Here is a 13,411-nt window from a genome sequence, read left to right as displayed (position 1 = left end):
ATTTTTAACTGTCAGATACCTGTTTTAAATACTTATTTTATTTCCGCTAATTATCCTTTTTAAGCACCTTCTATACTTCTTTTACAAAGCAGACCGCTGCATTATGCAGTATACTTAACCTATGATGGGTTTCATTTTTATTTTCATTCCTCTTTTTGGTCTCGTGATGCCACCCAAGTCTCACGTGCCACCATAGTGCGTTCTTGCTACATTTCAAGGAAATCATCATCGTCATTAAAGAAAGAAGAGCGCGCGCACGAACCGCGCGCACGTGATATTGCGTTCCACTCGGACCGTGCCAGGAGTGCAGCCTTCCCCGTTTCTGCCAGCCCAGTCTTCACGTTGGAACGCCGCGAAGACGTGTAAGTTGCACCTTATTGCTCACCCTTCGCTACGGTATTTTCGATAGGTAGCTGGTCTCGCCTTTGTTATAACCACGGCGAGGCACTCAGCAATGGTAATCCTAAGCCTAAAGCGAACCTGTCGTGTTTTCATCTCCGCTCATAATGTCATTGTCCCTCGTAGTCTGAGATGCCCTAGACTTTCCCGCGAATTGATTTGTTGTTATGGGTCTCAAACGATTACATCTTACATCCAGTCTTTTGTCCACGTTGCAGATAAGGCGAACGTACTAGTGATCCCCGGGAGATGGTCGTTTGCCAGAGACTCAAAGATCAGCAGCAGCTTCACATCCAGCCGGACCGTGCGGAGAAGGGCGTCTCGTCTGTATTCATCCACGAACGTGGAGGCACAGGTGGCATGAAGCGTTTCGGCGTCAGCAACGGCTGCGTCAATGCAATTCCCACGGCGTCTCCTGGCACAGCGGCGCCTTACTCAGACGCGACGCTGCGTTCAGTCTGTTTTTATTGGCTAACGTATACAATCGCCCCGGGGCGCTTTTTCGTCGACAAACCTACCTACTTGACGGAGAGCCACCACAAGACCAAGCTCGAGTTGCAAGCTGCCTCCACCCTCTGCGATCACGACATCGACGTTATCGAGAAGATCAAACACGCTCGATTCGCGCAGTACCCGAAGCCAAGCGATATCTACGTGCACTTCCAAGAGATAAAGAGGAGCGCCACGTGTGAAGCGAACGCCGGCGTCGGCAACGACGACGACGATGACGATGATGCGGCTACGAGAGAGCTACGGCAACGCCCAGCTGGACCCGACCGCCGTCGAGCATGATCCGTGGGAGGGACTCGAAGACGTCGACAACGGACCCGTAGTAACGGCATACGGGACGGTGTCCGTTCGCAGGAGCTCTCGCGCGGGCGTTGTCATTTCAGCAGGCGAGCAGGTCGAGCAAGTGGCGGCCACCGTGCACTGAATGGCTGCTTCGAGAACCCTAGACGACCCCAGCTGCTTACACCAACAGTGCGGCTGCGTACTGCAGAAAGGCGTGAATCCTTCACATGGCCACTGGAAGCCGTCCAGTCAAAATATCTAGGATCGGATATTTTGAACAATATCAACAAGGAAAATAGGGTTTGTTACGTTTGTTTTTGTGGATTACATATGCAAGATGGGCTGACGTTATTATGTTTAAAATAAATAACATGTTTCATTTGCGAATGCGATGTTGCCGATGATAATGTTCACAAAATGCCGCGATCACTACGACCGATGTAATGCATGTGAACGTGCCGAAATGTTTAAATTGCTGCAAAAAAACTAATACTTAATAGATAAAAAGTTAGAAGCTATATAATCGGACATTTTGCAAAGCGCTCTACGACTTTCTAATTGGAAATGTTTTGCCTAACTTAGTTGCTTCAGAAGTTGGTTAATTTTGACTAAGTATCCGATTAAGCAAAATAAAAGAGATAGCGTGACACACTACATACAGGAATGAACAACATTCATTTGGTGGTGCATAGGCATATTTTAATGCTCTGGTTAAAGTTAGCTGAAGCACTCTGTATATGGCAAGAACTATTAGGTTGAATCTAGTGAAAGCAAACAGTTTCCGTCCAACAATTTCCTTGACGATTATTATTATTATTATTATTATTATTATTATTATTATTATTATTATTATTATTATTATTATTATTATTATTATTATTATTATTATTATAGTGGTGGTGGTGGTGGACCTCTGTTAGGGCTCGCACCCACTACGGAGGATATTCCAAGAAACGGGCGGCAGGGGGTAGCTGCAGTAAATTCTTATTTGAAAACGATAAACGGAAAGTAAAGCAAATACAAAAAAAAGCAAGGGGAGATGTTGCAATAACTAGACTAGTATGCGAACAAGCAGTCAGACTCACTGAAATGTGAATGTTAAAAGAGACTAACTCAAGGAGAGAATTATAGTTAGCAAATAATTTGGAGAAACCAATTTAGGGTAAATGAATGCAGATTTGATATGTATAATAAATATGTAATAATTAACATATTAAACGTTTTGTTTCAGTTAATAATCAAATAATGTGGAACAAACGTCTCCATGACTGCAGCCTAGTGTCGAGGCCCTAAATGATAATGATACTGGTATACTTAACCCTAATCGAATTTTACAAAATTGAGCTTCGAGTAATATCTTCATCTGGTGTGAATATCGTCTGCATAATAAAATGTAGTGGTCTATCGATTCTATTTCCTTACAATTGCGGCATAGAGGGGACATCGTAAGACCAGCTCTATGTAAATGAAAATTCAATTGTGCGTCTTCGTCGTCGTCAGCTTCCGCAGAAACGGGAAAAGCACAACACAGCCAACTGTTAGGCACCTAGCAATATATTTAAATCGGTCTGCTCTGGTAACCTCGCCACTGTGTTTTTATTGCAGGGAAAATGAATCTATCGATCAGGATTTCTTATTCCTGCGGCGGCTCATAGTACAAAAACAATTTACTTGAAGCTCGGCTTTGTAAACGCGAATCAAATTTAAGCAATTTCGTTCTGCTCTCTCTCGGAGCTTCAGCCCTAGGTTTTAACCACCGTGTTTGACGGTCTCTGTTTTTATTCAAGTTATATAAATAACGGTGACCGTGCTGGGCGCGGTTTTCCTTACAAGCCCTATTATCCGTCAGAGTTTCTTCTAGCTTAAGTTATTGAAAGAACCTTATTTTATGTTTTTTAAATGAAATCATCTACTTTTATGGTTCGGATTCTCGAATAAGTAATCATGTCTTGCTATATTTTAGACTTTTCAGTTGCCCATTCGTTTCTGTTTTCTATGAACGTTAGTGCGTTCACCCCCCCCCCCCCCCTTCCGCGGTGATTTTTGTCTCCTCCCCCGCTATAGACGAGAAAACCATGGCCAGGCGGCGCTACTGCGCCTCCTGACAGCGCCCCCAATGTGGAAACGTGATGCAGCGCGGTCGTGCCGTGGCACGGTCTCCGCTTTGTTTACACCGGTTCGCCCGCGCGTTTCTTCGCTGCTCGTTCTCACGGCGCTCAGTTTTCGACGGCGGCAGATCGCCTGCTTGCGCAACAGCGACGCAAAGATTGCAATGCGGTTTCAAGAAGGCTGCCGACGCGGACAGATTTTTTTCGTGGCGGCAACCTCACGAAAGGGGAGCGTCTGCTTCCGCACGTGTACGGCGTTCAACAAATCGTGGCCGGTGATGTGACAGTGAAAGCCAAGGGCGTGTCACAGGTGTCCAAGATCGTATACGACGTCGATTTAGAGGTATACACCAAGTTCAGAAGTTTAGCCACTTTATTTCTATATGATGCAGGCACAAAGCGGTCATGCATACTTGCAGAGATGTGGAGGGACGGTGACGATTGCCGTTAGTTTCCTCGGTAGCTGAGTGCGCGCACACGGCTGCTCTCATCTTGTGCTTCCGCCTTTTGCTGCTAAATTTCTTGGCTGGAGCATTAGTAAATTACACGTTTGTGTTCGTTCTGATTTGCGCGGAGCTGTCAGCGAACAACGGCAAGCGTTATCGATGTCTTCGCTTCGCAAAGCCTGCTTGTTTTTGTAAATTCGCATGCTTTTGGATGGCTCCCAGGGAGTGTCATCAGCACTGCGAGCACAGAAAGAACACATGTATTAGGCACAAATGAGCATGGAACGTTACTAACGAGAAAGACCATCTTCCCACCTTCAACAACGTGGCCTAGCCTATAGCTCATTATACCCTCTCAGGCTTAGGTTCAGGCAAATCACAAATTGAGCTGTTTTTGGCGAACTGTACATGCCTTTAATACATGGTGATTCGGAGATGCTAGTGCCTGCAACTTGTGATGCCTATTTCGTGCCCCAATAACGTCACTGCGTGGCACGAAGAGAACTGCATTATAAAGCTAACGCAGTAATGTGGGAAGTTGGGCGAGTTGGTGATTAATCATCATACCGTGTTGGTGAAGCAGCGCACTGACCAGTACAAATAGGAGAGACACAAGCACAGCGAGTGTCTTCTATTCATGTGTGTGTCTGCCTTGTCCTGGTCAGTACGCTGCTTCACCAGAACACTAAAGCAGTTTCCTTCCCAGGATACACGAAATCCTAGAACACAACAGCCAAAACACACATCTGCTCAAAATTAACAATTTAAATACTACATAGGCGCATATTGCTTTGAATCATGCTGCAATAAATATTTAGTGTATATGACGCCTTATTCAATGCAGATGTTGGAGTCATTGCAACTCATCGCATTAATCAGCAAGGTGCCTTTTCACTGCTAATGAGGATTGGCTCGTACAGACTGCTCCGCGAAATGAACCCAGACCACGTTAACAGGCGATTACCTTAGGACCAACTGCACGAGCGCAAGCATTAGAGATACATGCCTCACCAAAGCAAATCTAGTGCCTCGTCGGGCGAACAGCTAAAGTAAGCTTGCACCGATGGCCGGCTACTACAGGAAACGAAGGTTTTTGGCAGGAAGAGTGAATCAGCAAGAATGTGCAAGGTGGTAATTACCTTAAAGCAAGCTTGGATATTGTGAACTTCGAAAGCATGGCCAAACAACAAACATAACGCGCACGTCTCGATCGGCTGCTTTCCGATCTGCCGCTTACCGACGCACGCGACGACCACGGCTTGCATTAAATGCTGTCTGCTATCAGACGAAAGTAGCGCGCGTCCCCTTTCGTTACCTGCACAACTAGTAAATTAAGTTGCAGCGTTTGGAAAATGGAAATAATTCTCTAAAGCTCGTCCATGCCGATTGCGAGTGAAGGCACAGTAGAATCAAATAAATTCGGGGGTTTTAACTGCCAAAACCATGCAAAACCACTAAATCATTATGAGGCACGCTGTAATGGTTAGTCTCAGGAATACTTATTACCTCCGGGGGTTCTTTAACGTGCACAAAAATCAAAGCACGCGGTAACAAGGGCGTTCTTGCACTTCGCCCCTATCGAAATGCGGCCGCTGTGGCCGGGAATCGAGCTCGCGTCGTCAAGCTCAGCGTCGCAACACGCATGCATTTACCGCTAACAAGCAGCGGATGTCAACACAATTCAACAACGCGGCATGACTAAACAAACGGTTGGGCGCTAAAAACAGGCATATCACTATTCCGTTTCATCGAGCAGCCGCGATATTGCACGCGAATACGAAAGTATGGTGCTTACTTGACTCGGCGCACTGCAATTATCCATGCTTGTCGTCTGACCTTCTCGTACCACTTCCCCGGAAATCTGTAGAATTTCACGGGCGGCGTTCGACCTTTCGTGTTTTCGAGGCTGTTATGGCAATTAACAATACAGCACTATTGCGTGCCACCTTTCCTGGCTGATGAGGTCGCACTCGCCATCGCAAAAACAACGCGCCCGAGCCAGCACGAGCGCTCCCGTCGAACAGATCACGGGCGCGCGCTCGCGCAGCGACGACCCTCGAAACTTCCATCGGTCCGCTAGGGGAGCATTCGGCGCTGGTGCCGCGCGGGCAAACTTTAGGTTGCCTCGTCTATGAGTACGTGCCATATCTTGAAGATTCATCATCGTCATTTTCCGTAAAGAAAAAGGAGCGCGCACTGACCGCACGTGAACTTGTGTTCCACTCGGAGCCCACCAGAAACGTGGCACCCTACGTTTATGCTTGCTCCCTGCACTTGCCTCGGAACGTCGCTGACTAAGCTGGGTAAGTGTTGTTGCTCACGTTTTGCTTCTTCACCGTTCTTGCTAAAGCTGGCGCCTTGCCGCTCTATTCTGCAACGACGGTGTCGGCGTCCGATAGCGACGTTTGCTGGTTTCGTCTCTATGGTAAATACGGCGAGGTAAACGGTATCCTAAGCCTAAAGGGAACCCGTGTCGTCTAATCACCCCGGTTAATCACGTCCTGTTCGCTCCAATTAGCAGAGGTACTTTAGCTTCCTGTGAATTGATTTTTTTATTATTTTTTTTATGTTGCTATGGTGCTCGAGTAACGTAAGCTCTTACATCCAGTTTTACAGCGAAAGCTGTATATGACTAACCTTCTGTAGCTTTTTCTGCGTCCGCCAAGATAAATTTTTTATACGTGTGCCGATCCCGAAGATAGTGCAATATCGCGCCGACCCGCGGCGGAGGTGAAGCAGGCGTTAAGCCCTCCCCATAAGTGGGCGGATCCTGAAATAGTGCAATATCGGGCCGACCCACGGCAGAGCTGCACTTCGCCATTAAAGGACCCACATACACAGTTTCGCTGGTCATCCTTCTTCACGGAGTAGAAGGGCACTGAGCTTCTTTTTCTATCCATTGCAGGTAGGGAGACCTTGTTGCAACTTCCCAGCGATGGCCATTTGCCAGGGCCACAGAGCGTGGCAGCAGTAGCGTCACAGCCAGCTGCACCACACGGAGATGAGTGCCCCGTCTACTTACAGCCACGTGAGTGAAGACGCAGGCGGCGACTCGAAGCGTACGGACAGCACTGCAGGCGGCCTCAACCTGATCTCCACGGCGTCGCCTAGCTTTGTACCGCCGTTCTCAGACGTAGTGCCGGCTTCCGTCTCTTCCCTTGGGCTACTTCTTCTTTTCCGCCCAGGCCACTGTTTCATCAAGAAAGTTGACTGTTGCTGCGTCATCGGCTACTGGACGGGGAACTGCAAAGCCGAGGTCGAAATGCAAGTTCCGTCTATTCTGCACAATCACGACAACGATGTTCTTCACAAGACCAAATACACTCGATCCATGCAACGGCCGGAGCCACGAGGCAGACAGGAGGATATCCGAGATCATAACCGGAGCGCCACGAGTACGCCGAACGGCCGCATAGGCGACGGTGTGAGTCACGACGGCGCACTGCACCACACGAGGAACATTGAGGGCTACGGCAAAGCAAAGCTGGAACTGGCGGTCATTGGGCACGAACTTGAGCACGCTAAGAACAGGCCCGTGGCCACAACATTCGCAATACAGTCCCTTGCCCAAGTCCCCAACGACAATAGTCATATTGGTGCAGCGCTCGGTGTGAATCGCGGTCTCCAAGATGAGAACCACCGCTGTGGGGCCCCCTGGCGACCGCAACTGAATTCGCCATCTGTGTAGTCGCGTGCCGCAAGAGGGTGGGAATGTGCACATGGCAACAGGAAATCTGTCAGCCAAGCCATCAGGCATAGAGACACGTACGCGGATTTCAACCATGGGCTCGTGTATTATAAAGCTTAAACGTTTGTTCCTCAGTATTATATTTGTAATATCGATAGAAAGTATTATATTGAAGAATAAATTTGATCTTCCTCGTGTCAATGCAGTGCTGTAAATAATAGCACGTTTGCTGTTGCCCCCTGTTACCAGTAGGTGAGCACGAATAGGATATAGTAGTCAAATGGCCTTTGTTTAATGTGCGATGTTGATGGCAGCAAAATGTACAGCTCTCCAATTACGCCATACTTCATTTCTGCATTGGTTCCACTAACATCTTATTTCGTTTAAGATACTGATGCATCAGGACGTTCCGCTTGTAAGCTACCGTCTCACTCCTGGTGTGGTGGGATATCTAAAGAGACTATTGCGGTCGTAGAAGTTACAGACCATTCAAACTCGTTTGTAAGATGTAAGTTGGTCGGTTAGCTCGTTCTTTCACAGGTTCTCGCCCTAACTCGACTCAGCTCCGTTATAGGCTGCACATTGTGCTCTGTAATCGCAGAGTTCGACGGAAGCCCGTCTGGTCGGGATGACACATGACAAAGAACGACGTACACCGACCAAGTAAAATTTATTAAAAGACAAGACGTTTCGGCTTCCATACGGAAGCCCTGTTCACAATGGAGCGAAAAAGGTGGAAGTGTCTGTTTAAATATATTTTAGCATGTGGCGCAAGCACCGCGCCTAAGACGTGGGGGAAGGGGGGGGGGGGTTCCTTCGTTTCGATTTAGCGCGTGTGCTGTTGATTGTATTGAGACTCCAAGTACAGACGTGACTTCCAGTCTCTTTTCTGGCCGATTAGACTAGATTTCATCCAGTCAATATTGTGCGTGCCGTTGCTGCGTGCTCCGCCCAAGCATTTGAAGCCACTCTTTTCTTATCCGCGTCGTTTTGATGTTGGTGCAGCCGCTGTTTGAAGTTGCCTGTTTCCCCTATGTAGACGCGATCGAGTGCGTGCCTCAGTTTGCGCACATGTAGGAACGTGAGCCACCTCAACGTCATATTTACGCAGAACGCGTGATAAGGTCTCGCTTATCCCTGGCACGTAAGGAATGGAAGCGCGCTACTTCGCATGGGCACTACCAGCTAGGAAAGTGTTCGTCCGCACTCAGCGGCGAGAGCACGCGCAATACTCTTGAGTCTAAGGATTTCAATTTTCGCGCGGAAAAAAGATTTTCTGTGAAATGCCAATCACAACAGAACGCTAGCATGCCTCTTACCGTCACATCGAGGGACACACGACTTAATTACGTTATAATGGGCTTCAGTGACAGAATTGACTTCGAGTGACGATACAAAAGTGGTATCTATTCTACCAACACGTCCTGCACCAACTAGGGCCGAAATGTCCATGGACGCGACAGTGTCACATTTGTTGCTGACATCAGCCTTGGCTTTTATTTACGTTCATGTGTATGTGACAGCAGTGGGCGTTACGACCATGGCTGAAGTTATACATTAAAGCTAACATGACATTTTGGTGTTTCTGTATTTCCTGTGAACTATGTTGGTGACAAAGGTTCAGGACTAGCCTCTGCCACAACAACGCACAGCACCTGATATTTATGCCTCCACATTCTAAAGCATGGTTAAACCGCGATAGTTTAACCTATGGGATTTTATCTTAGGCTATTAGGTTATTATGTAATGAAAATTCACGAATCAAAGCTCATATACAACTGTCCATTCGGCCATCAAAATGTTTCCGCTGCGTAATTCAGAAAAAGCACGAAAGCTTCTATTATTCTGTCTCTCAGGGCCTCGGGTCTGGACTTCGGCCACAAATGTGTTCGCCTTGCTATGCGTGATAATTTCTGCGCTGCGGGAAGAGACTGCTGAGTAAATCAGTTTTTATGTTTTCATTCTTAAATGCTCACATGGCTTCCGTGTTCAACTGTATTGATCTCTAAGTAAATTTTGTTTGTTTGTTTGTTTGTTTGTTTGTTTGTTTGTTTGTTTGTTTGTTTTCCTTCCCATTTCCCCCCCTCTCTACTATTTCGCTTAGTTTTCCTATGGAAGAATTATTGCTCAACAGCGTGTGCTTTTCAATCCTTTTCTACGAGTATTATTTATTTTTCAATTAAACTTTCATGTTCTTGTTGTGTTGAGTTTATTTATCTCTCGCTCTCTTTCTTCGTGCCGCCAGCCTCTTGACCCATCCCTCGCTCTGCGCATATCAAAATTTTGGGGGTCATCATCAGCTACATGTTGATGTTGGTTCTCTTTCAACGTGGCGCATACGCCAAGGGGGATTGGCCCCGCTGACGAGAAATAAAATAAAGTCAAGACCCATAACGATAAAGAACTTAGGGCTGAGTATGGCAGAGTGGTTTCGCTTTCACCTACTCACAATATGAGTGCATATAAGTAATAGAAGTGTAAGTAGCGTTTTCGGCAAAGAAGAAAATGAAAACGCGAGCACATACCACGCGTGAATTAGTGTTCTACTCAGAGCGTGTCAGAATCGCGTGACTGCCCCATTTCTTCCAGCTCAGTCATCACCTTGGAATTCCGCGAAGCCGAGTAATTTATACTTTGCCGCACACCTTTCGGGTTTTCACTGTTCGTTCAAACCTGGCACTGTGCCGCTCTCCGGCATGCGGCCGTGCTAACGCCCAATAGTAATGTTTACTTGTATTGTGTCTACGCTACCAACGAAGAGGTATACTTAACTAAAGGCGTTCTATTTCTGTAACCAAACTGTCTTATACCCTTCCAACTCCACCAGGTCATTTCCCATCCCCGAGTCTCAGGACTACCCTTCAGTTTCCCTTAAGTTGATGTATTGCTACGGCACTCGAAACATAATATTTCACATCTAATTTCTTCTCTGCGTTGCAGAAAGAACTTGTTGCAGCTTCCCGGCGACGACAATTTGCCGGAGCCACAAAGAGCAGCAAAAGCGTCACAGCCAGCCACATCGCACGGAGACGAGTGTCACGTCAGCATACTGCAACGGCAGTGACGACACAGGCCACACGAAACGTACCGGCATCAGCGACGACGGCTTCGATGTGATCCCCGTGACTGGCACAGTGCCGCCCGTCTCGGACTTGACGCCGAATTCCATTCTTTTCCCTGGACTACCGCGTGCATTCGGGCCAAGCTGCTGCTGCTTCATCGGCGAAACTGTCTGCGCGTGGGCCACCGCTGGCGTCTGCAATTGATTTCGCCAGCGTTGTGGCCACGTGCTGCAAGAGGATGGGGACCGTTCACATGGCTACTGGACGTCGCTCAGCCAAGGCATTCGGGCACAGGGTTACCCGCACGGGTTACTACCGATTATAGGCTAATGTATAATGTTCATAATAATTGTTACCTATATAGTATTATGTATATAATACCAACACAAGGTATTGCGCTGAAGAATAAATGTTATCTTTCCCATGCCAGTGCGGTGTTGCAAATGATAGCGTGTTCGTTACTATTCCAACTTGACCGACGTCATGTTGGTGGACGCGAATTAAATTGAGGAATTACATTATGCGTTTTTACGTGCCAAAACCGCGATCTGATTATGAGGCACGCCGTAGTGGGTGACTCCAAAAATTTGGACCACCTGGGGTTCTTTAACGTGCAACTAAGTCTAAGTACACGGGTGTTTTCCCATCTCGTCCACATCGAAATGGTGCCGTCGTGGCCGGTATTCGATCCCGCTACCTCGTGCTTAGCAGCCCAACACTATAGCCACTATGCAACCACGGCGGTTAAATTGATGAATCAGGTGGGCTTTGTCAAATGCGCAATACTTCTGGCAGTAAAGTACACAGTGCTCCAATTATGCCATCGTTGAGTTTTGTATTCTCTTCTGCTAGACTTCTTGATGTTTGCATAAATTACGATTTTAAAGATCATGGACATTCCGCTTGCAAGCTCTGAAATTGCGCCTGGGGAAGTTAATTGTGTTTTTAAAAAGAAGCATTTTTTGCGGTATAGTCTGTACGTGTAGTCTTTACTGCTGACGCGTGTTTTCAACGAATGAACTTCGAACTCGCGTATCCGATATACGAAAGTTCGCTAGTTCTCGCCGTACCTCAGCTCAACTTTGTTATAGGCTGCATATTTGGCTCTGGGTTACTGCTTGTGTCATCGCGGAAATTTCAATAAAGAGTCCCGGCGCACAGCATGGACGTGGTGCGGCAAAGCTGCACTCCCTTATTGTTCCTAATCCCTGAGGTTGAGCGGCCAGAATAGGTCATTTCATAGAGTTTCCGGCTAAAATTACTTGAAGGAATTCTGGCGCCGCGATCGCTCAGCTAAAATGTAATGATCAATAGTACGTGCATTTGTTCAATCACTGTGCTTGTGGTTCAAGATGCTCTTGTGGCTTTGTATAGTATGCTATATATGCCTTTAGTGATCTAGTTTCTGAAGCAATATTCTTTACATATTTCTAAGTGCAGAAGGCAGTAAGGCCTATCGAACATGCATGATAATTGTAGATTGTGGCATTTATAATACGACATTTTGTTGGAAATTGTCAGTATACAAACACGCAACACCGTTTTAACTCGTAAGGATGAAGTTTAAGCAAGTTCGTGTACTAATGGTTCAAATTCCTGCGCTGACTGGACCGTCGTGCTTGCAACTTCCGTGGACATCCATGGCCAAAGTGTTCCCTTAGTAAGTTTTGTATGAAATTATATGCGTTTCTACACAGCACCGATTGACTATAGTATATAGAGTCACAAACAAGCTTAAGAGTCCTTTAACACCTACTTTGATCACATGCTTGTGATTCATGTCAAATCATGTGAGTTTACGCAGCTAGGAATCAGACTTAGTTCACCCGTTCACCTAAGTTCTGCCATCACCTAACACTATCGCTGTAACGCAAGTAAAGAAGTACATCATCAAGCGGCGCCGATCAATTAACTATAAGCAGCGACAGGTTGAGAAAATAATAAGTCGGCGTCGTAATTCACTCTGAGCAAATTTAGGCAAACGTTTTATCATCAGTACTCGACACTAGCTTAGTGAATGTGCTCCAATACGGTGGCGGTGATGATGAGGCCTGGCAAGGCTCATTGTAAGGTGGCGCAGCAAAGGTAATGCCTAAGTACTTAATTAAGAAAGAACGTAGAATTAACACTTACGAACAAACGACGCCGCACTGACAGAAATAGCCAGAACAGTGCGCAGCGCGTAGTTAGGCTCGCTGCGTTTCGCGCAGTCACAGTACACAGCATTTCCATCATTGGTCATTGTCAAACGCAACAGAACCCGTGAATATTGTAAATGTTGGGTTCATAGTGGAACGCCAGCATCTGAATTCCTTCATGCTGACCAGTAATTAAGGCCAGGCAGGTTCTGTAGGCCCAGGGATGTATAGACCCCATAATCTTATACCCTGCCCTTGCAATATCATTTTTTACAGCTATAATTGCTGAATTTCTAATTAAGAAAATGCGATATCAATGCAAGAAACGTCAGGAGGCTACCGAGAAACAAATCCGGCGCTGTTACATGGATGGTCGCGACATCCAGCGATTGTTTGAGAGACCACGCATGCTGCAACTGTGGCCTCCAAGATTAACTGCCGTGCGCCACTGTGCCGCGGAGATTTTTTCGGAGTCCATGCTACGGCCGCGGCTTCAGGAACGGACAACGCAATAAACGAGATGGTGCTGGAAAATATTCCTCCGCATTTTGCGACAGAAGTATGTACACTAATTTCAACTCCCCGGGTTTCGGATTTACAGGTGGCATAATTATTGTTTCTGATATATTCAAATTACAACCTTACTGTTACTTGCCTCATAGCTTCAATAGGCGTGAGCACGACATAATTATGGTAAAATTGACTTGAAAGCATGGCAGGATTTCGATTACATGATCGATAGCTGGTATATAATCTACCAACTAACCGAAAGGTGGGG

General features: G+C 46.7%; 2 long non-coding RNA genes across 2 annotated transcripts; one reads left to right on the top strand and one right to left on the bottom strand.

Moving 5' to 3' along the window:
- Nucleotides 1-271: 271 nt before the first annotated feature.
- Nucleotides 272-1,578, top strand: LOC126541310 (uncharacterized). The gene is made up of 2 exons (XR_011892553.1): nt 272-362; nt 618-1,578. It is a non-coding gene; the product is annotated as an uncharacterized lncRNA (long non-coding RNA).
- A 2,076-nt stretch (nt 1,579-3,654) lies between these two features.
- LOC129382909 (uncharacterized) lies at nt 3,655-5,741 on the bottom strand. The gene is made up of 2 exons (XR_008610895.2): nt 5,541-5,741; nt 3,655-3,982 (listed from the first exon to the last, which is right to left on the bottom strand). It is a non-coding gene; the product is annotated as an uncharacterized lncRNA (long non-coding RNA).
- Nucleotides 5,742-13,411: the final 7,670 nt, after the last annotated feature.

The sequence above is a fragment of the Dermacentor andersoni genome, chromosome 2 (assembly GCF_023375885.2).
Source record: "Dermacentor andersoni chromosome 2, qqDerAnde1_hic_scaffold, whole genome shotgun sequence".
NCBI lineage: Eukaryota > Metazoa > Arthropoda > Arachnida > Ixodida > Ixodidae > Dermacentor > Dermacentor andersoni.
The sequence above is the reverse complement of the archived record's forward strand: the minus strand, read 5'-3'. Positions and strand labels throughout refer to the sequence as shown.